We start from the raw sequence: 24,209 nt of genomic DNA, 5'->3' as shown, positions 1-24,209 counted from the left end.
AGTGATAGCTCATTCAAGTTTCAAATATGGAATAATTCGGTCATATTTATGTATTTCAGTAAATTCAGTATCACTTTATACATCATGTGGTCTGTTGCCAAAAAACTTTCTTTACAAACTCAATACAAGACAATGTTTGTCAATTTAAACTTTTAAAAAGTTGCTTTGCAAACATTTGTCGTGTTTGTAGATAGATAAGGAAAAAACTCAATCTTCAATCAAAATTGGCAGCCATGATGGAGGTTAAGAAACAACCAGTGAAGACTGTCTCAATCAGGGAGACAATGGGCTGAGGAAAAGCTTTTATTTTGAGTGAGTCATAGCATCTACTTGCACACAGTCAATAAGTGTGGCACATAGATTGACTATAGAATTTTAAAGATGGTTGGGAGTTTTTCTTGATCTTAAAGTCGACAGAAATGATGGCGCGTTGGTTTGCTGGCAAATCTTAAACAGGGGTACAGCTGTGTCTGTATACACGAGGAAATGCGAACATTTCGACCATCGATTGCCCCTCGCAACAATGACCTCTGGAAATATTTGTCAAAAAAATTTGGAGATAAAACAAACTGGGCTGAAATGAAAATATGACTCCACTGGGTTTGTTGTCTTGTTGAAACAGTATCTGTTAGTTCATCATGGCTGAAGCAGATGTATCTCAAGTTTGTCTGCTCTAACAGATATATACTTCGTAGTGTTACATTGAAAGTATCAAGATATTCGCAGAAGTGCTTCAGTCAATCTGCGTGTCACTTGTTTTATCGGTTAGAAAAATATTTGACGAACTTCAACAAATTCTGTTTGGGGTCTTTATAGTATTATTCTACCGTTTTTATTTCGAGATAAAAGTTGATGTGCTTTAAAGCACATATGTACATAATAGTGTTAATAGTATCTTGTTTGGTAGGGGGATGGAATTGATGACAAATATCCAAAGATGACAGATGAGTCAGTATCAGACTCCAACTAAACGAGGTAAATGTGATATGAGTGTACATACGATGTAGGTTAAGTATCTTAGCCAGGTAGATAGGGTGAAGTATTGGGCAACTTCCTGTCATGCTTATACACCGTCATATATCCCCCTACCTCATGCCCCCTTTTAATCCTATGCACACAGTAATTTATATAGTTCAAAGGTTTACTGTTCGAAGCAGATGTAATGTAAGGTAATGCAAGGAGACGAGGAAAACTTTGCAAGTATGAGGTTTGTGTGATTAACGCCCCTGAACCTATAAGACATGAAATACATGGGTATATTCACAACAGGAAGTTTGACTTGAGATAGCATGATTTACACCCGTGAGTGTCTAGTTATCAAAATAAGATTATCGTTGGTATAGGTTGTTTGTAGGTCATCCTGCTGATGCCTACCTATAGTCCCTGGCTCCGCCCCGGAAACGCTGGCCTGAATAGCAAGGAAATATGTGTATGTCATCTTAGTTTCATACTATTTTCTGCAGATGAATTTTGTTATCAATCTAGGTGGTTATATTTTGAAAGATGGTTACATGTCTATTTTGTCTGAAAAAATAGTTATGATAATTTATGTGTTGTGATTATTTTGATATCTTATGATGATGATGATGATGATGATGATGATGATGATGATGATGATGATTTTGTCTGAGAAAATAGTTATGATAATTTATGTGTTGTGATAATTTTGATATCTTATGATGATGATGATGATGATGATGATGTATGTGAATAAGTGGTATTGGAAATGAATTACCTAGCCTTGATGGTTATTGCTAAAGTATGGAATCTATATTTTCTTAACGTTTGGATGGCAGAGTTATCTTTAAGGCATGACATGGAGGCATATTTTAGGGGTGATTGTAAAAGTAAGAATAGAAATTGTGTAATAGCATTTGACTTAATTTGAATTAAAAAGTGCAAGTGTACTTTAACGTCCATCATAAAATTGCCTCAAGAAGTAATATGGTTCGTCTATTGGAGGCTCAGTAATCTTAGAATTTAATGGAGTTTTGGAAGGCGATCTTAAGAAAATGATTCTTCAAACTGTTTCATATGTCTTGAGTTTGTCACAGTTGAAATGGGTGGTTTTTTTTTCACTCTATTGTGATGGAGTTTAACCTTGGTCATTATCACCTTCTGGTAATACAAAGAAAACACCCTGTACAATAAATGTTTTCTTGTAGGTTTGCTGTGAGTATATCCTGTAATACTGGGATATATTTCAATGTCCACATCCACGTAATGTCACTTTTGAGTCCATGTTAACCCGGTTTCGCTCAGTGCTAGATACAATACTTAAAAAAGAAAATGTGATTGACTGTTTTGAAACGCTGGTCTTGGGTTAAGCAAAATCTATGGCTTTGTGACAGTGCATTTGGAATTAGGCAATAATAATGATATTCATGAAACAGTTCACCTACTTGTATGGGAATATTTGTTAAATATTTCAAAGTCAATAATCACTGATCTCTGATCCATGGGTTCAATTTTCGTTTATGCTGATGAATATCTTGAGTGAAGTTTCTGATTGTTTTTCAACAATAGAAAAAACATGAAAGTGGATAGCAGTTTTTATCGTGTAGTGTGTTTGAAAGCGATTTGACTCTACTTAAACCCTGAGTTGAGAGAAGTGTATAAGATCCTAAGGTCTTAAATGCACATGTGTTTTTACACCAATAGGGAAAATAGGTTTGACATATATGAGGGAGAAATCTTAGGTCCTATAACATTGTAGGACTAGAACAGCTTTATCAGGCTCTGCACCAAGACAGATTCAAACATCTGGATTCACACTGAATCGCTCAAGTAAGCTATGTAGATTCAGATCTAAGGTCCTCAATAACAACTGAATACCAATATGAGCTTCAGAGTGGGCTGTTTACTCCCTCAACACTATGAAGTGATTTCCGTTTATTAAGCAGTGTCTTGAACAAAAGCAGAATTACTGTTTCAAACTATAACATAAGATATAAATCATGTCTGTTTGGATTGGTTCCATTGTTTTAACACAAATATTGCTGTATATTTGAAGTGGAAATTTCTTTTGGACAATAAAAATAGGTTTCCATCTTACTTTGGTTTTGTAACATTATCAAAAGTTGAAAAATTCAGTTGTGAGACAGAGTAAGACTCCTGCCCAAAATGTTCAGTTTGAGTATGTGAAAAGTACTGCCAACTATTTGTTTGTTTGTCCCGACATCGAAATTAACATCACTGAACCTGTCAACAATTAAGATGATTGACTGCATGAAGGAGGTAGTAGTTTTTTTGTGTTTTCCTTATATGAAACAATTACAAGGAGTGTAGATGACAAGTTTATTTCAACCCATTCCGTGTGAAGCCTGAGCAGGGGGGAGGGGGGATGAAGGCTCGACACAAGACCCCGGTATTCCACACAATCTCATTCCCATAATCAACGCTGTCGTTATTCCTGACACAAGCAGGTTTTGTTAAGGAATTGATATTGATATTGATATATGTAAAATCTTTCTGTTCATTTTCCTTGTGTATTTTATATATTTTTACATATCCTGCATAAGTCCTTAATGCATCAACTGTTGTAAAGCAGTAATCCAGGGTAAGTATACAATCATGAAAAGATATTTAGATTTTAATATATATATTGGTCACTTACTCTATCATAAAATACATACGAGAAGTGAAAAGAAAGGAAAGATTTTATATCTATCTGTTTATCTATTTATCTATTCATTTGCCATGAGTAAGTGACCAGTTTTGATTATCCACCAAAACAGATTCCATTGGGAATAAGGCAAAATAGTGGTGAAAATTATAAATCAGTGATGATCCCTTTGCAATCAATGTCATGAATTTGCTTTCTCCTAAATTTATCATATCCGAAGTTTTTAGTATCTTATCTTTGTAGTCACTAAATTTACGTAGTCAATAGTATTTTCAATACCACTGCTCAGTGGCCTGGCTGTTCACCATAGCCTGTATTTCTCACTGTGTAGCTTTCCAATTCACAGTGTTGATAATCATCCAGCATCAGATTCCCCCATATACTCTACATTCAACTGTGCATCAATTCTTTATAACTAATTATACTCTAACTCAAGCACATTATTGATTATTGATGCATCACATCAAATGCTCACCAAGCACAAGACCACTATTATGAAATTCTACACGACATTATCTGTATCTGTTACTGACATGTTTTTAAGCTGCAGTAGAAATTAACATATGTAGTCCACGAGTCCTTATGATGATAACATTTAGCAAAACATTTAAAACTGGTAAACTATCCTTCCTTATGATGCCTGAACTATCGGGCATTTTGGCAGGGACTACGGGACTAGTACCAATTCCTAAAGTTGTTTAGGGTAGGAAATTAAGCAGGTTATCCTGATATGAGACTGTAATGTGATATATAGATTTCTATCAGGCATATCGAGGTACTGTATTCATCATTTTTGTATTTTGTAATATCAAAATGAGAATTTGACAGTGCATCTTTAAGTTTGACAATCTGAAAAGAATCTCATAATATTCAAGGTCGAAATAAAAAAAATTGTTTACTAATTATTGCTTCTGTGCAAAGTGAAATGTCCCACTATTGTGAACACAATGACCAAATCATACCTTGGTTCACAAAAGTATCATAACATTAACGACTACACTGTCGTAATACGGACACATCTTATCTGAAACCTAGTTTAGGGTGTAAGCAAACATACAGCTTCATCATGATAGAAACGTATGCAAACAGTGACAAAAGAGACTGCAATGAGACAAGTCTACTCGGACTGGTGCACAGTTAATATGCTGATATATTGAATCAATTCCAAAATGTACAATTAATGTTCATTGACGGGTGATATTTGAGATATATCAAAGGAGTATACATATTCATTAGAGTGTGATAACATGTTTACTGAAATGTTTTATTTGATGTTTACCAAAGAGTACATTTGTTAAAGGAACCAAATTGTACATTTAATGAATATTTAAAATAAGTATCAGTAAACATCCTACTAGTGAGAAAGAAATTTATCTTGAAAGAAATGAAGCGATTTGTTTCCTGCGTCAGGTACCTGCCCTAGTTGCGAGAGATGGGCAGTCTAGTGTATAGGCTCATAGTAAGTGCTTCAGTGTTGTGGTAGGCAGGAATAGATCCAAGGAGTGTCCAAGCCTCACTGTGACTGTTGAGTTATCCAATGACATGTTACTATAGCAAGACAGGTGTTGGGAGCACAGCTTACGCTTTTGAAATGTATATGCCATTTCTTATCTACTCCCTGACTGCACAATGAATTTCCTGTCGATGAGGGACTTATAAATAAAAGCCTGCAAGGTTTATCAATAGTTGGGCAAGTCAGCGGTGCGTGAGTGGGTTTCAATAAGCGATCATCGTAATATACTAGCAGCATGGGCTTCTCAAGGGATGTTTGTTTCAAGTGACATGTTTGGTGTCAGTGATCGTCAATCGTTCTGTGACAGATGACTTAAGTTTTAATGGTGAGTGAAAGCTTTGTGGGGCCACATGCCACGTGCTTGCTAAACTTGACTGCGCTCGGATGGCAAATTGTTGAAATTTTAAATGCCTTTGTGCATTTTGTAATAAGCAGGTTTTAAATGTTTGAACATAAAACCTATTTAGAACAAATTGCAGATTTTTTTCCAAATATATAAACAAAAGGTTTGAATTTTTTAGTTGCATATTTTTTATGAAAATCATTTTTTTGGATAAGAGTTGATTTTTGTGTTTTAATATCTGGCTAGTAATATGCATTATTGTTGGACTGTCATCATTGTCTGTTTGTGTGCTGACTATTTGCATTAGACCCAGTGCCGGCCCTTTCATTCGCAGCAATTTGACAGATGTTCTTTGTCTTGAGGGCTTAAGGCCTTGCTCTTCACTGGTATTGATTGGTGGAAATTAAGGTCCAAAGATGTCAATAAATCTCTACAACATAGAAATACTGGAAACTACTATCATTACAACTTGTATTTGTCATGTCAGGGTGCATGTTACGGCTTGGCTGGAGAGGGTATTAGACTGCTAAAATAATGTCTTTCTAATACAAAGTTACAATCACTCAAACAGAATTTTTGTGTTGGTATTTTAGATTGTAGAAGTGGTTGATTTGTTAGTTGAAATGGGGTTTCAAGGGAATATATTTCAAATGTGTCATTTATTGTTTGTTAAATGTGAATTTTAACCTTTTTCAAAGAAGTTGAAAAATCTAAAAAAATCTTTGTATTGAATGTTATGCTATTGCTAGTATCCTATTAAAAAATAATTTTCTTGTATTTTATAGATATGTTACATGTAAAAAAATAATGTTTTATATATAAACCTGAGAAAATCAGCATAGAGGCTATAACAAACTATAGATTTGTTACGACATTACTTCGTGTTCGGTCTTTATCTTTACATTTTGTCGGAGATCAGCTTTTCAAGAGCCAGAAGTACACAGTATGTTTAAACTAAAACGAAAAGAGCCAGAAGTACACAGTATTTTTAAACTAAAACGAAAACTTTAATATGTATAGGTCCTTTGTCTGAACATACTAGGAAGTCCTAAACTTTTGTCATCCTGTATCCAAAGGTCCTTTATGCCACATTAAACCATTTAAAACCAGTTTCCTTTGTAATGTGCTTCGTAACCTAGAGGTCAGTTTTAAAGTTGCCAGTTACTAAGCTAAGCCATATGTCATGATTCTGTATCGAATCTTTTCTTTTTGAATGGAAGCGGACATCTGTGATGCCAGGGCAATGCACTGTGATAACAGCCTGTACTGTTACTACGGTAGGTTGTATTGTTGCTGGGCCCGGGGCAGAACAATTGAAGATGGGCCACCATAATTGATCCGAGATCATCCTTCCACTATTTGATGAGGAGTTGTCTTCATTGATGGTCCTATCTTTGTCTGGGCAGCAAGGCAGCCCCCTCCCTCCTCCCCCTCCCCCTCCCATCTACTCCCCCAGCCTAACGGGTCATCGCACCCTTGCTGACGGTACATATTGATTGCACTCACATCAACGTAGATAGTGGGTTCGCATTGCAAAAACCCCATCGCATTGACAAGGGAAATTGATATTTCTTTATCCAAATTAAAGAAATTGTTTAAACTGTAACATTCATCATTTCAAAAATCCATTTAGGCCTACAGTGGGGCCGAATGCGTTGCAACATTGCGTCATACGTTTCAATTGCTCATCAAAAACGTGATTTCTGGTATCACGTTCATTTAAAGAAACTCTAAGTATGCTCGGTTGTTATGGGAACGACGTGCATGCATGACTTTTATGAATTTACTTTTTCCTAATTTTCCATTGGAGATTTGTGTTTAGTGGTGGAGGTGTATTCTGTGTATTAAAATGAAGGGAACATCAAGTTTGTGTCAGGGTACTATTGATTGAACAACATACAGCGTACAGCGGATACCCTTCATGTTAAAGAAGCGATCAAGCCACAATGGAGCTGCCCCGAAATTGGCACAGAAATCTGGCTCCGATAAAATCAACTTGATTCAAAGATGATTAAAAAATGAGGAAGGTTTTTCTTATGTGATTAAGCGCATCAAATGTAGAGTGTGATCAAATATATTCTTTAAGCATATGTGGAGATGTTTCTGATACCCTAACCAGTAAGGGCTTTACATGCTATTAGCAAGATGAACATAAATCGTTATTAGAATGTTAGATTCGGATGCATCAGGAAGCTTGGCTTTAAGAATATTGGATTTCCTCAGAATTTTAAAATTTTAAAATATAAATTTGTAAGTGGAAATGATATGTTCTCAATTTCACCTTCCTGGTTTAAAATCACTGAGACAATGTTATGTTTTTAACTTGATAATGATGAGACTGTGGCCCTGTCAATGACAGTGTTAAAGGTACTTGTAATTTTTTTAATAGGTAAAAACGTAAGAAACTTAAGTCTTTGTTGAGCCGTTGGCTTTGTAGGTAAAAAATCGCAAGCTTCAATATGTAATCTGCTCATCACGGCTTTCCCCCGGGGAGTTCATGGAGAGGCGCACTAGGTATTAAAGTTTCCATTTTCCTCCTGTAAAACGTCATTTCAAAGATTAACATGCAGTCCAGCCCCACAAATTGACGTAGATATCACTGCAGGCCCTGTACACAGCATCCGATGATGACATGTTGGCTGGTACTTGCAATTTGGGGCCAGGAGAGTGTACAGTTACCTCATTTTGGCTATGAAATATTTGACATTTCACTTTTGACAGTCATGTTTATAAAATCAAAGTGTTCAATTACGTTGTTTTTAATTTTATTTCTTTTGACTTTGATTCTGAATTATAATGTTTTTAGGTATGACTCATTGAAATTCTGAATTTACTTTCAACAAAAGTTGATGAACGCAGTTGGAAAGGGTCATGCAAAGTAAATGTATTTTGTTATTCTTGTTATTATTGTTATTATTGTTATGGCTATTGAGCAGTGTAAACTGTACGTATTCGCTCGAGGTAAGCAGATTGTACCTACTCAGGGGGTGTATGTCCCGATATGCTTCCTGTTGTGGGGAGCATATCACGATTATCACGGACTGTCACACCACCTGCCATCTCAAGCACTCTGTCAATATCGTTAAGCAATAACTGGCACCCAGAGATAAACTCTCTAAACTTTGGTTTGACCACAAGTAGATAGGGATAATTTTGGTTTGTGATTTTTCATCAGCGAGACATAACTTTCCTAAATCTGTCCTAGAACTTTAAGCTTAGTGACACTGGAATCTGTAGAGAAAATCTATAAATGACGAAGATAATTTTAATTTTTACTACCTGCCCATTCTACGATCATCTATGATCCGTGTGTTAAGGTGTTTCTATATTCACTTACATGTCCAAAGTTCTGCATTTCAATATCAGTTTGAATAAAACATTCATTAAAATTCTATGTGTTTGCCATGCTAGGAAACTTCATCCCTCTTCTGTTAGGTTGTTAAGCACCTAGCAATTGCTGTAATCTGGAGCTTCCATGGTAACATACAGTGTTTATACTGTCAGCCTGGGGCTCAGGAAGTATTATGAATGAATAATCCTTTTTGAATTTACTAGAGTTGGTAGATTTTGAAAGCTTACACCAAATTACTTAATCTACAAATGTCCGTCTTACACTTTGTTATATAACATTTTATGTTGATCCATGGTTTTAATAAAGAAACAAACGGAAGTATGTTTCCTTCAGGAAGCTAGGTGCAGTGCAAGCACCTCAGAAGCACAGCAGATCACATCTGGGTTGTCAGGAAAACATCCAAATGATTGAACGTCAAATTTGTGAATGGCGATGGGTAGCCCAGAAGTGTTCGCTTGCCATGCCAAAGGCCGGGGTTCGATTCCCCACATGGGCCCAGTGTGTGCACCCATGTTTGGTGTCTCTGCTGTGATATTGCTGGAATATAATTGCTGGGATATAATAGCTGGAATTAATTGCTGGAATATAATAGCTGGCATATTGCTGGTATATTGCTGGGATATAATACCTGGAATATAATAGCTGGAATTAATTGCTGGAATATAATAGCTGGAATATGATAGCTGGCATATTGCTGGGATATAATAGCTGGAATATAATTGCTGGGATATAGCTGGGATATAATACCTGGAATATAATTGCTGGGATATAGCTGGAATTAATTGCTGGAATATTGCTTGAATATAATAGCTGGCATATTGCTGGTATATTGCTGGGATATAATTACTGGGATATAATAGCTGGAATTAATTGCTGGAATATAATAACTGGAATATTGCTGGGATATAATACCTGGAATATAATAGCTGGAATGTAGCTGGGATATAATAGCTGGAATTAATTGCTGGAATATAATAGCTGGCATATTGCTTGAATATAATAGCTGGCATATTGCTGGGATATAATACCCGAATTATAATAGCTGGAATTAATTGCTGGAATATAATAGCTGGCATATTGCTGGGATATAATAGCTGGAATATAATAGCTGGGATATAATAGCTTGAATTAATTGCTGGAATATTCCTGGAATATTGCTGGGATATAGCTGGAATTAATTCCTGGAATATAATAGCTGGAATATTCCTAGACTATTGATAAAAGCAGCATAAATCTATACTTACTTATAAGATAAAAAAGAATGTGTCAAGGAGAAAAAACTTTCCGTGACCTGCATATATGACATCCCAATAAATTGAAGTTTTCAATGTCAACACGCAGTGATTGTTCTGCAGGCCTGTGGCCTATTGAGAATGACTAATCCTATTTGATGTGTACATGGTTTGGGGTAGATGTGTGAATTGTGTATTGGGATAGGATGTTCTTTGTTCTTATTTGAGGAACAAAATTGATTCTGTTCCTTTATTGGGAATACTTACAAATTTACCTTACTCTTAAACAAAGTATGGCATTATTTGAGTTGGCCATGCCACTGGATTTTGAAAGCTCACACCAATTTACTTGATCTACAAATATCAGTCTTACACTTTGTTATATAACATTTTTATGTGGGTCCATGTTTTTTGTAATTAAGCAAACGGAAGTTAGGTCTACACTCAGTGAAAACATAACAGCATTTTTTTTGGTTTCTTGTTTTGCGCCACACTCACCAATATTCAAGCGATATGACGGCGATCTGTAAATAATAGTGGACCAGACATTCCAGTGATTGACATGACCATCGATCTTCACGGGTCATATCATATGTGAAAATATGTCTACACTGTGAAAATCTAACGTTCTAGTATGTGGAATAAAGGTACACACTCAGTGAAAACCTAAGCTATACTGAAAAAAAGAGAGTTAGGGATCATTCATATTTGGGGGATATTTATTTGCTTTGAAGACAAAGCACGCAATTTCATAAAAATATCCCAAAAATATTCATGATCCCTAACATGTTTTGTTCAGTACATTATGTCCAAATATGGTTCTGCGCTCGGTGAAAATACAACATCGCATCAAGTGAGATTAGTACACTGAATATTTAGTTTCCATGGGCCTGTAGTGCACTAGTGTATGTGTTGGGATCAGTGACCGTGCCTTTAAACCCACCTAAAACAAGACCATGAAGATCCGGGGTAGAATAGGTCTTCAGCAACCCATTCTTGACGTAAAAGGCGACTATGCTTGTTGTAAAAGACGACTAACGGGATAGGTGGCCAGGCTTGCTGACTTGGTTGATGCATGTCATCGATCCCAATTGCGTGGATCGATGCTCATGATGTCAATCACTGGATAGTCTGGCCCAAACTTGATTATTTACAGACGGACGTCAATAAGGAATATTGCTGAATGCAGTGTTAAACACCAAACAAACAAACAACCTAAAACAACTTAAAACAACCTAAAAGTAGTTTTCAACATTGTGTGAAATAACCGATACAACTGTTTCAATGACTTCATATGACATAAGAGCTGAGGAGCAATCCGATGTTAATCTAGAACAAGGATGAAATATGAACAAAGAGATATAAGATAAGTTATCCTCATTGCAAACATAGAAGCTATATTTATCACACAGAAGGACATGCCTTACCTCTAATAACCCAGCAAAGCCCCACCCTTAATATTCACCTTCATAAACAATGGTGTATTAACAAACATCTCTTTCCTGTCTGTAATGTGATCAGCATTGGGGACCAGTGAAATCATTTGTAAAAGTGATGTAATTCAACATCCTAATAAGCGACAGAAACTAGCTTGCGTCCATACCAGCTTGTCTCCCATACCAGATTGTGTCCTACACCAGCTTGTCTCCCATACCTGCTTGTGTCCCATACCGGCGTGCATCCAAAACCAGCTGGTGTCCCATACCAGCATGCATCCAATACCAGCGTGCGTCCAATACCAGCGTGTGTCCCATACCAGCATGCATCCCATACCAGCATGCATCCCATACCAGATTGTGTCCTACACCAGCTTGTCTCCCATACCTGCTTGTCTCCCATACCTGCTTGTGTCCCATACCAGCGTGCATCCAAAACCAGCTGGTGTCCCATACCAGCATGCATCCAATACCAGCGTGCATCCCATACCAGCGTGCATCCCATACCAGCGTGCATCCCATACCAGCATGCATCCCATACCAGCGTGCATCCCATACCAGCATGCATCCCATACCAGCGTGCATCCCATACCAGCGTGCATCCCATACCAGCGTGTGTCCCATGCCTGCTTGTGTCCCATAGATGATGATGATGATCATGCATGATGCTGTTTTTTGCCACTGAATAATTAAGGAGATCCCTGGGTTCAAATACTATGGCAGCAAATCTCAAGGATAACGGGACTTGCTTCTTTTCAAACACACATTCACGAACACATTTACCAATGATACAGACATTGTTGACAAATGGATTTCAAAGTCTTCATTCTTTCTGTGTGATGTTTCTGTTCAGTTGCCATACACCGAAACTCGGGTTTCCTTCATAGTACAGTTTCTCCCATGCCACTTCAATATGGTTAGATGCGGGATAGACTTGGTCTTCGGCAAGCCATGCTTGTCTTAAGTGAATTACAGAATCTGGTGGTCAGTCTCGCTGACTTGGTTGATGCGTGTTTTTATTTCGTAGATTGATGCTCATGGTGTCAATCACTTGTTTGTTTGTTCAGACCTTATTATTTATAGACTGTCTTCATATAGTTGGAATTAGGGCTGTAACGATTCACCAATACCTATGATATCTTCAATACTTAGGTACACACGATACTTAAATCGTCAATTTGTGAGATTGCGATACTCTATAAATAGAACAGAAACAATAGAGTTACCACCCATAATGGCAGAAGTAGCATAGCACCACCAGTAAGCATGGCAGATTATGAGAACATGGTGGCGTAGGACATGTCCACTGTTACATTTAAAAATCATCCCTTCATTTAAACCTGTTTGGTTCTTGTGGTTTTCTTTGTTAAAGTTTTTGAGATAACAATAAATAAATGTATGAAGAAAGAAGCTGCGTGTCAGTGATTTCATCATTTCTTACTTTTTGATGTGGTAAATCCTGATACCAGAAGTATCGTGAGTCTGTATAGTGTTACAAATTGTATCGTGAGTCCGTATTGTGATACAAATTGTATTGTGAGTCCGTATCGTGATACAAATATCGGACGATACCAGGCAATACTCAGCACTAGCTGGAATATTGCTGAGTTAAGCGTTTATACCCATTTACCTATATACTTGTATTCTCTCTCTTCACCAGCATGTAACACTGGCCTGTTCTCAAAGCTGGGGCCAGTAGAAATGTTAAGATCTGTTAGATTGTATCCCGATTGTAAATTTATATCACTTTAAACACTGTTTTTACGCTATCCTTCAAAGCACTTGACAATTTTCATCAAACAGGTTCATGCTTCACATACCAAAAAAGGATTTCAAAACAAATTTTCACGACATTCTTAAGTATTTTATTGCAATAGGCTAATGTGTTTTGGTACTTAAAGGGCAGTGGCCTAATGTACTCTGATATTTAAAGGTCTAGTGATATATCACGAGAGCTAGTTGCGTGATGATGGTCACAAACCTTTAAAGCTGCTAGTGACTTGTAGGAATACCTGGCCAGCTTTGTATTCTCAGTGGCATAGGTTAACTCAGTAGGGAGTGTGTTCATTTATTGTCATACACCAGAGTTTGATTCCCACATGGGTTCAATGTGTCCTGCCCATTCTCCTATCCACCTCTCATGTTTGAAGTTTGTTTATATCCTCATTAAACTCAAGCCATTCACTCCCTAAAGAAAAGTAGCTGAGTGGCTCAAGTGCTTGCTTGTTACAGCACTGTTCTGGGTTTGATTCCCAGTTTGGGCCATTGTGTGAAGCCCCTCCATGTTGTACCACCACCAGCAAACCTTTTGATTCAATTTCCCTAGATCTATTGTATATGGTATCACTGCCTAACTGTCTCCGCCATACCACAGAGTGACCATCCCTGTTCATTGCTAGCCCCCTGTCCAGGGTTGTTTTGACAGTTCCAGTAATAGTAGAGATGCAGCCCTCAGGGTGTTGACATACCAATAAGCCAGAGGTGTTAATTAACAGGCTGACTACAATACACAAGTTAATCACCTACTAGGCCAATTAGCTGTAGTAGAGACTGTACGTAGATAGAAGACTGGACATACATATTGTCTGTAGCATTCTATGGAGTAGATGATCCCTGCGGCCAGTGCTTCGTCCAACTTGGCTTAATTAGTTGCTGTCTGGTGATGTGGAGGGCTGCCATTTTATGCTTGGCTTGTTTGTTACTAAAATATATCACTGCAGTGTGATGATAAACTTGCATGACTTTGTTACCTAGTTGCGAAAATCATTATCATACATCTCAGTTAAGATAATGTTTTTGTGAATACTCAAATTGCAAGTGATTGTCATTCAGCTGGGCTTTGTCATGGTGTTTTGACAGATGGGGAATTGTTGAAAACTGCTGTAGGTTTAATGTGAATATCCTTTGTCGCGAATGATGAATAATTATGAAGTATTTACCGCAGGTGTATTACGATAGTGGATTGAATTTGCAATCCATTTTATGTGCTTACCTGCAGTGTGAATTTAATGGTAATATATTTTATTCACTATGTGCAGATTGTCTTTGTTAGGGTGTAGATGGCGAGGGGATGCAGTGTCGCATTTCCTTGACAATATTGATGTCTTTGTTTGCGTCAGTTGTTGATTATGTGAGGAACACATATAGAAGTAGATTTAGTCTTTGTGGAACTTGAATGAAATAGGTTACATATTGATTTATATTGAATTGATAGCATTAGCAGAGGAAACAAGACACCTTGCAATATTGTGATTATAATAAAAACAGAATAAGCATTATCTTCACTGTTACAGGTTCTTTATGCCCGATTGGGGGAAATAACGCCGGCCATATAGAGTGGTTATCAGTTGTTCTGTATGTTGGCCTGTAAAGACACAATCTTAGCACTGTTTTATTATCAAATATGCACTTTCAATTTCAGTGTAATTTCATTCAGCGTAAACTATAGGCCTAAAAATGGACTGAATATTTGTGTATAAAAATGAAGTATTTGTATTGTGTTTCTGTGGTTTAGTTATCTATTTTTCCTCTGCAATTGGTAAGGAAATCTTGTTCATGTTACTTTTTCCTCCCTGTTTTCATGGAAAAATCCACTTGCTGAAATTAAGTTTGGAGAAAAATACAATTCCCGGAGGAACTTGTTATATCTGAAGGTGAACTTTGGTTTTCCCAATAGTAAGTGCCAAAATATGTTTGTATTTGAGGCAGATCAATGGGAAGTTATGACATCTGCCATAGACGTGTGCATTGTGGTTGTGTGATACGGTTTCTGCAGCTACCATTGATGTGTGTGTTGTGTTTGTGTGGTGAAGTTTATGTGGAGAAGGGTAATGTCGTTGCACACAAGTGTGTGATACCCGTCACCTATCACACTTCCTGCTTGTAGATCAATGCATGCTAGGACCACGCTGGGGCAGGGGGCAACCATACACTTCTCCGAGGCCACAACCTCCTTAGTGCACAGCCACCATCAAGCCATTATGAAATTTCACAATTATGTGGAGTCAGTGAAACATTTTCCTGACAGGGAATAACGATGAAGTTTCATAAAGTTGTGTTGCGCCATTATGATATTAATATTTTCAAAATAATTTCATTGCATTTTTTAAACTTTCTTGATGTTTGAACTATTAAGATTCAAAAATGACTTTGAATTTAACATATTTGATTTTGTAAGTAGTGTGTGAGATGAAGTTTCTTACTCTTTAATAGTTCCAAATATATTTAATATTTTACTCTCTACTGCTGAAAGTGGGCATTTGATTTTAATTATTCATTGGTGCCACGGAGTGATGAACGGCAGGTTATATTAGATCCCTATATGTCGTTGTAGGAGTTACACGCGAGAAACTAGATTCAAGAGTGTGAATAGGTGGCCGTTATTTGCCCCAAATCTGATGTCTTGTTTGTATTCAATAGAAAAAAGGGCTGATTCTCCCTCTTTCTGCATGCATGTATTCAGATACAACTGAACTAATATAAATGATAATCACGGTGTCACTGCTCTACAACTGTTTAAACTCTAAAATGTATGTATTTACATTGATGAAGGACATTCTAGAAGGGGCTATCAACCTCTGCCTGATTTCTTACTTAGTTGACTGGTAATGTTTTGTGTTGTCGTGGTAATCTGTTCTACCACACCCCCTATGAAGTAAGTATGACATGAAACGTTGATCAGTGGACTCGAGCGCTACACACCTATCACTGAGATTGGAGGACGGCGGCGGCAGCGGCAGCAGTATTTCAACAGCTCCCCAGGAGTCTTGGACGTAACATGGATGAGGCAGGAAGCTCAACACCTTGTGCGCTAGTAAATCAACATGGACAGATCTATTTGCTTCAATCTTGCTGTGATTAGATTGTCGTGTGATCTCTCCCTTCTATCTATCAAAGTGGAGAGAAGACACCTCGGGCAGAAACATTGTATGAATATACTTACAACTGTTGCGGCCTGCCTTCTCTAGCAAGGAATTAAGCAAGTCAGATTCTATTCGTGTAAATATCAATGCAAATCTTGTTTACATCTAGCCTATGACCGCTTGCCAAGTTATGCGCAATTTGGAATTATGCTGGAAGGACTTGTCAGGAAACGAATGAAATTTAACCATTTTTATGCTAAAACTTGCAAAAAAAGTATCTTTTTTGTTGTGAAAAAATGTAAGATTTGGAAAGGTTATTACAAGGGTGTGAGAGAACGTTCGTGATGAGTTGTATGTAGTTGCTGCTATTGTTTAAAGGGAACAGATTTTGTGAAATTTTTGGAGTTGTGTATATTGAGTTTTGGTTGCAGAAGCTGAGAGGTTAATTTAGATTGCAGAGGTAGTTGGCAGGTTGATATTTGATTTGATGTAGTGCAAGTAGAATTGATTGTGTTACAACGAATGCATGCTTTGAGCTGCTCTCAAGTACAGTGTTTCATACAGCCATCAAAGGCTACTCAGTGTTAAAAGAAATGAACCTATTTAAAAATAAATTCACTGGATGGCGAACAATTTACGGTGCATCGTGTAAGGAAAACGCTTATTGATAAAAACGAGGTTTATTTCCCAACCTGACTCCTTCCTAAAATGCAATAATTGATCAGGAAAATGTTTCTGTTTCCAAACATTTAATTTCCAAAGTAATAAAGTAACACTATAACTGACAAGCCAACAGTTGCAAGATGTTTAGAGAAGAGGGAGAAAACAGTCACAATTGAAGGAAGCAAGTGTTGCATAATCCAAATCTGTTTTGTTAGAAGCTGTGATTTCTGACAAAACAAATCTTCCAAGAGCATTGCATTCTAGGGCCAGTGTTGTTTTCACTGGCCCCTCAATGAGACCCCCTGAAGTGCAACCCCTCCCCTGGGGAGTGAGTCAACAAACGTAAGCATCCCCTAGGAAGTCCTATATGTTTATTGGACAATGCACAAGAAGTTAGAGAAACTAGTGGCAACCAGAAGCAAGGTTCGTGATCCCTGTGTCTCTGAACCAGCTGTAATACTATCTTCTAAGACAAATTAAGTAATCCCATTATATAAGAGCCCCCACCAGCTGCCAGCCTTGGGTCACACTTGAACTCTGGTCGTTCTTTGTTCAGCATGAATGATCACGCTCAATACTGTACCTTGTACAGGAAGTAAAAGATGCTGGGCTTTTTCTCTGTTTGGTTTTTCAATGACATATGTGGCTGAAATCTACACAGGGGAAAAACTCCCGATGACCCCTACGCTTATGTCACAGCGTCCAGCAGTGAATGGAGGCCCAGATGTAGCTGTGGGGAACACAAAGGGCTTCGGCCCTTACTCATTGTGGCCGGCACATTCATTGTGACCATTGACTCTGGGAGGACCTGGCTTCTTTGTTCTTTGGACATATGGCCAACAGTGGCGACTACAACAATGGAGGATGGGTACATGGCATAGTGGCATAGATACCAAACACACCACTACCAATAACACAGTTATGCAATTTTTTCTAGGTCAGATTTTTTGAAAATGGAAATCTAACTGAACTGAATTTCAACGGGTAGAAAATGGTGGGGCTTCTGTTGGTAAGAATACTATATAGTGGAAAAAGGAAATTATTTGTTGTGATTTTGCAGTTATTTGATAATTTCCATGTTAGTTTGTTGGTGGGATTTGTTACTTTTGTTGAAGGAGAAGTAAATGGCCAATTTCTGTTTTTAAAAAAAAGTAAGAAAAGAAAAAAAGATTTATCAAAGCAGTTTTTCAAAATAGAAACAGATGGTTTTGAAACGGCCTTAACAAGAAATATAAATAGAGAAACAGTTGAAAGAAACAGGAATTAAATTAAGAAAGTTGAATGGCCATTCTTTTGTATGTACGTCCTTTGTCACATTACCTTTTTTGGGTAGGCTTGAGGATGATCAAGCCTGGTTGCATCCCTTTGTGTCGGGGTTGGCGTAGAGATCTGTCAAAGAGTGGCAGGCAGAAAGGGGATTACTGACAGTTTCAACAGCTAACAACAAAATGCTGTAGGTTCTCTTCTTGTCCGTACAAAACACCTACTTTTTGCATGCAGATCGAGAAATTATACCTCTGGCTAGCTCCTGTTGACATAGCTTGCTGCTTTGACTTGTGAAGGGCAGTTGTTGGATTCTGCTTTTAAAGGATGATTTTCAAGTTGAATGGAAATATTTTGTGAGTATGGAGTGCATTAAGGTTGCAGATATTTTATTGAACTTTTTAACCATTTTGTGGATGTGGATTCATTTTGGTTTTACTTAGTGGGCATTTTGTCATTATTGGGTGAGTAGGAAATGTGTAGGTTTTTTCAGTTCTTGTGGTTTTTGTCAGTTTTATATGTGAATATGAAAAACATTGCTTTTTGAGCTATTTTATTTATATTTAGTCAAACTGTTTGGAATTGGGTTTGAAAATGTTTGGAGCTTGGAATGTATTTGGTTTTGAGGATTGTTTTGCTCATGTGGGTGTAGATTCAGGCATTCTAGTTGAGTGTTTCTAAAATACTTGGACTAATGGTTTTCAGTGGTATCAGAGCTCTAGATAACATTTGCTTATTTGGATGTTTTACCCATGGGTTTTATTAGGTATCCACAATTTATAGTAGGTATATAATTTTTTTCAAGCCACATTTTCTTTCATTTAGGTATTTTAACTTGAAAACCTGTTTCATAACAATCTCAGTAAATCATTTAAAAGCAAATGAGTAGTAGCATACATGTTTGGAGGAATGTAACTGTTCATAAATAAATTGTGTGATTGGCTGACATGCAATTGTTTTTATCTAACAGTTGTAATTAAAACATGTTTTATTTCAATAGTGTTTTTAGTTTTTGTTGCGAATTTGATACACAAGGGATTTGATTTGTCTACATATTTCAGCTGATTTAATGCATATTTTACGCATATATGCAGCTTATCTACAGCTCTGGGCAGGACTTATTGTTTTGGAAATGATAGTTCACGTAGAAAGTTACTAAAAACTGTTTAATCCAGAACAAAATTAAGATGATTGTTATTGAGGAAATCTGTCCAGCATCATACAAGATATCACTGAAATAAAGATATCAATTCTTTTGATTTTATAACTAGATCCGTTAACATGTTAAGCTTTGTTCAAACAGGTCAGATAATTTAATTGTTGTTTTTAGAGAGACACCAAGATGTCCGAAATATCTAGCTTGTTGATTTAACTCCGCACATGTTCCGTGCTGTGATTATTCAAGTTTGACCATTTAGCGGAAAGGCTCTTCCATAGCATGCTATTGGTTATCAGCTGTTTTTCTTGCGTGTAGAAAGATTGGCTTCAGGAGAAGCACTGTTGCATAATCCCCCAAGAAGCTGGTCTTGAGTTACCGATGAGATTTATGATGCTTACTTGTCTATGAAATTGACCATGTTGCATGGAGGTAAATTGGACACAATCCCAGGCAGTCGTAAAAGGAAATGACACATTTTATTGGCCGAACTAGGGTTAATTCTGTAAGAGAGTGTAATACTTTGACACATGTGTGGTGAGCGTTTAGCCAACACTGGCAAAAATTGCTGTGATTGTACAAAAGAGCTTGTCAGGCATGAGGGAGATTTAGAAAAGTGGATGTATATTTGAATGGCAGGAGGTGGCCAAATTGATTGGCAAAATATACATCTTCGTCCGAGATTGCGAGGTTAGTGGAGCATTGGCCTCAGTATGTATTCTGGGCACGATCGTTTTTTATGTCAGATTCTGTTACAATTATATCAATATTTGCACCAAGTTTAATGTTGTGATGGAGGGAAAATGTATTATGTTATGTAGATAATTGTGCTTATATTATGTACTTTTGTTATATATTGATAATTACCATCAAAATTAATCCTGTCAAGTTTCTTATTTGGCCATAGGTTTTCTGCCTGGATGTCCCTGAACTGATGATTTAGAGTCTTGATGTAGAACTGAAATAGGATGATTTTTTGTGTGTTTATTGTGTCGTATAAAAACTATATAATGACTGACTATGGACACCTAATATCAGCTTCGAAACATTAAATTGTGAAATATAATGAAAACAAGTCATATTTCTGTTTGGGCAATTGTAAAAGCTCTTGTGTCCGAACGTAAATCTTGAATATCAAATCTCATCCAATGCCGTAAATATTAGATCATAGAGATGAGTACTATTAATATTTTAACTACCTCTGATAAGAAAATAGTCTTTCATATCACTTCTTTTTTACTTCTGCAAACATTTCATACTTTGAGAATGGAAAAATGTTTTAACAAGATAGGGCTCTAGGCTTATTTCATGTTTCGAGTAATGAAAACACTCCTGAATTGAACTTTATTTTTTCTGTCATTATTGCTATTGATTTCTGCAAGTTGATTACCACAACTCATATTCCGCGACTTGGGCCGCGATATACGTTAGGTTGCCATGGTGATGCTTGATAGATATGCAGAGTAGATAATGCGTGCATATTGGCCGATAAAAACAGTTTGATTTAATAGCCATGTGTGGACTTACAAATAATATCGCGTTTGCCAATAATCTTGTGGGTTACATTGTACGAAGCAAGAATTAGTCCATAAATTAAGTCCTGGATGGAACAACAAAATCTCTTCTACGCTTAATTGAGATTTATTCTTGTATATCCTTAGTTGGCTGGGACTATTGACTACTGTGACGAAATGACTCATCCACGATTAATGGGATTGAAATGAGGATAATCGGAACACAAAAACGGCAGGTGTTCGCCGAAATAAATCAATTCCAGTAGAGTTCTCATATTCCTATTGTGTGAGAAATTGATCTCTTGACTGCGTGATTGATACCTAGATAAAGCGGTTCTACATAGGCATTGCCATTGTAAATTTGTCACTGACCATAGCTGGAGAGATATCAGCGATGCAGCCAATGCATTGTGGGTAATCGTGTAACATCAAATTTCATATCACATAACATCAAATGTCGCGGCATAAGTATTGTATAAACAAATATCATCGCGTGATATTATGATAGTGCGGCACTACTCATGTTTCAGGATATTTATTATTTGGAACGTAGGGTTGGCTAAAAGTGATGGACATTTTTATTGATGATTTATTCAAACATGAAATGCATACCAATGAGTGTTGATGACAGCGTGGAAATGATATTGACATTGTTACAGCTGTTTTATTATGTTGGGTCGAAATTATGTAAGCATATGTATCATAAATATTACAGCATCAATTTCATATTTGGTGAATTTAATGCAGAAACTAATAACGTACATAGAAATTTTATATTTTCACATAATGGGAGTAACCACATTAATTTCCTATGTTCTAACTTTATTTATTTAGGGTAATGATAGTATTGATTAATATCGGCAACAGTATAGCAGGAAGAGGTTTATGGATTCTGTATAATGGAACCTATGAAATATTGACACTGTTTAATTCTATTCACTACGCTCATGTAGATGATGATAAGATATTGGAAAATCTAACAAATCACAGTCTCTGTCAGCTGTGGTGAAGAACGTGAAATGTACTTCGCTGTTGTGTTAATTATTAATATGATGGGCTCGCAGGATAGTCAATAAGTTTCTGTAGTATGTTAGCTCTTTTATGCCCCAAAAACAACATACGCGTGTAGGAACAGCGAACCGCAGATTGATTAATGAAGTCAGGACATTTTGTGTTAAAAGAAGCAGATTGATATTTGATGCATTCATGCGCGGGTTGGCGCTTTTCATTCCATACCACTTACCTACAATAAAGTATTGCAGTGTTGGTACTGGAACGCAATGTGCAGCTACATCGTCGTCACTTTAAGTAAATTATCAGCTGGTAGATTCTGCCTTTGGGGAAGAAAAGGGGAATACATTTAACGGAATTGCAAGAGGATTATGCTGGCTGTCAACAGCTTTAATCCATTATTGAGCGCAGCACTCGGCTTGTTTGGGTATCTGTGCTAGCACTTACCTCCCCTCCCCAGGGGTAATATGTGCTATTAAAGAGAAAGCTGTATCAGCGATTGAAAAAAAACCTACAGCAGATGGCGATATTGACGAATGTTTATTTCCGCCATGAACGTGATGGATGGGCATATCATGAGATGCATATTTCGGCATTATGATATTGAACGCAATCGAAATGTATCGGTGTATGTTGAGCGATTGAATCTGACAAGCTGAGCTTGTAAGTTGACACAGGGCTATTGAGTGAAATATATTCATGGTGCTGTATGCTTGTTGCAATTGACAAGCCAAGTATAAGATTTGACGTAGGGGACACCCTGGTTTGTAGTGACAGTGGGTTGTTGATGCTGGAAGATGGTATGGGCCAGAAGCGTTGATAGTAGTTTTAGTACTGCATGCTGGTTCAAGGTTATCTTGCACTGGGCATTAACAAGCTTGTGATTCCTCCGCGTAAAGTAAGATTGATGGAAGCAGATTACGGGTTGTTGGTGTGTAAGAAGGAAAATAAATTGATAGATTATTGAAAGACACAATTGCAATATACGATGAAGTTAGAGAAAGGGATCGTAGTTATTGATGTTTGTGTCTTGGAGGGAGGAGCAATGCCTGCTGACATTCACAGGCTGAAATAAAACAGGAAAAAATTGTAAATGGAGGCAGTGATTTGTTATTGGGTATATAGCATTGTAAAGCTCGGCATTTAGTTGAACGTTATTGATGGAACTCTTGGATTCCACCAGGAAGCAGGTTAAATATAAACCGAAATGAGGTTAAGATATTAAATTTGATGTGTAGCAGGAAAATTCTGGGAATTGATAAAAATGTTGTCAATTACTGTGAAGTGACATTGATGTACATCGTGGAATGACAAGTGGTGGGGCACCATTGATATGGCAATTCAATTATATAGACATTTACGCTGGTCACGAGTTGTAACGGTAGCCTTGATCACCCACACTTGCTGGTGAGTGCTTGCTTTCTCATGGAGCCTGATACATTACCATGTTCACTTCCTTTTAATGGCCTTCGGTTCATGCCAGATTCACATTTTGAAAAGTTTTATTTACTGGATTACACAGTTCTTTCCAAATAATTCTTGATCTTTTCGATGAATCTACACTTGATAGTGCACTCAGTAACACTGACAGCCTCATGGCTCAGTATGCCCGAAGTGGTGCTATATTCATGGTAGGTAGTTTAGTCTGTGTAACCATTCTGTGACAATTCTATGTTCTTGACATTTTGTTTTTGTTTTAAGTTTACTGATTATTCTTTCTTTAGTTTTGTGAACTGGCAAGTTTATGGTTAGCTGAGTGTTCTTGAGTCTAGATTTACAGCATTCAACGTGGTCATGCACTGTATCGATCAATTTTGATAAGGTTGATGAAGAAGTTGACGTTCCTGCTGCTGTTACTGGAACCAGGAATTATTATGCTGCAAATAAACATGTCCATGACAGGATTAAATAAGTGGCCATGATGTTTGAAATTGTAACATTTATAGTAAAGTGTATTTCCAAGTGCCATGGGTCAGAGCCAGCCCAGAACAATGCTGGTAGGAGTTAATCGCAGGAGATGCAACATTGGTTACAGTTCTGTAATAGGTACAGCGAGGACCATTACTGTGTAAACCTATGTATGATGTTATTGGCCAGTATGATATTTCGCGTTATATTGCACAGAAACGATTTATGTCGGCCATTACTCCTTGCCCTTCCCTTCGAATATAGTCATCAGCTTCAAGGGGATTGACCATGAATCATTATGGGCCGCTGTAGACAAAATAATGACTGGACG

At 37.1% G+C, this 24,209-nt stretch overlaps 1 protein-coding gene across 3 annotated transcripts in view; it reads left to right on the top strand.

The window, feature by feature from the left end:
* LOC139466834 (uncharacterized) overlaps positions 1-24,209 on the top strand; it is a 48,681-nt gene that overhangs the window by 4,123 nt on the left and 20,349 nt on the right. Inside the window, exon 1 of one of the 3 annotated variants that reach the window (XM_071248544.1) lies at positions 5,377-5,463. The exons of the other annotated variants lie outside the window; for them this stretch is intronic. The gene's annotated coding sequence lies outside the window, so the exon portion shown is untranslated. Of the gene's footprint in view, positions 1-5,376; positions 5,464-24,209 lie in introns of those variants that run through there. 3 annotated transcript variants of the gene reach the window in all.

Source organism: Haliotis cracherodii, unplaced genomic scaffold, assembly GCF_022045235.1.
Source record: "Haliotis cracherodii isolate W230 unplaced genomic scaffold, xgHalCrac1.p SCAF_19, whole genome shotgun sequence".
Taxonomy (NCBI): domain Eukaryota; kingdom Metazoa; phylum Mollusca; class Gastropoda; order Lepetellida; family Haliotidae; genus Haliotis; species Haliotis cracherodii.
This window is presented reverse-complemented; position numbering and strand designations above follow the sequence as displayed.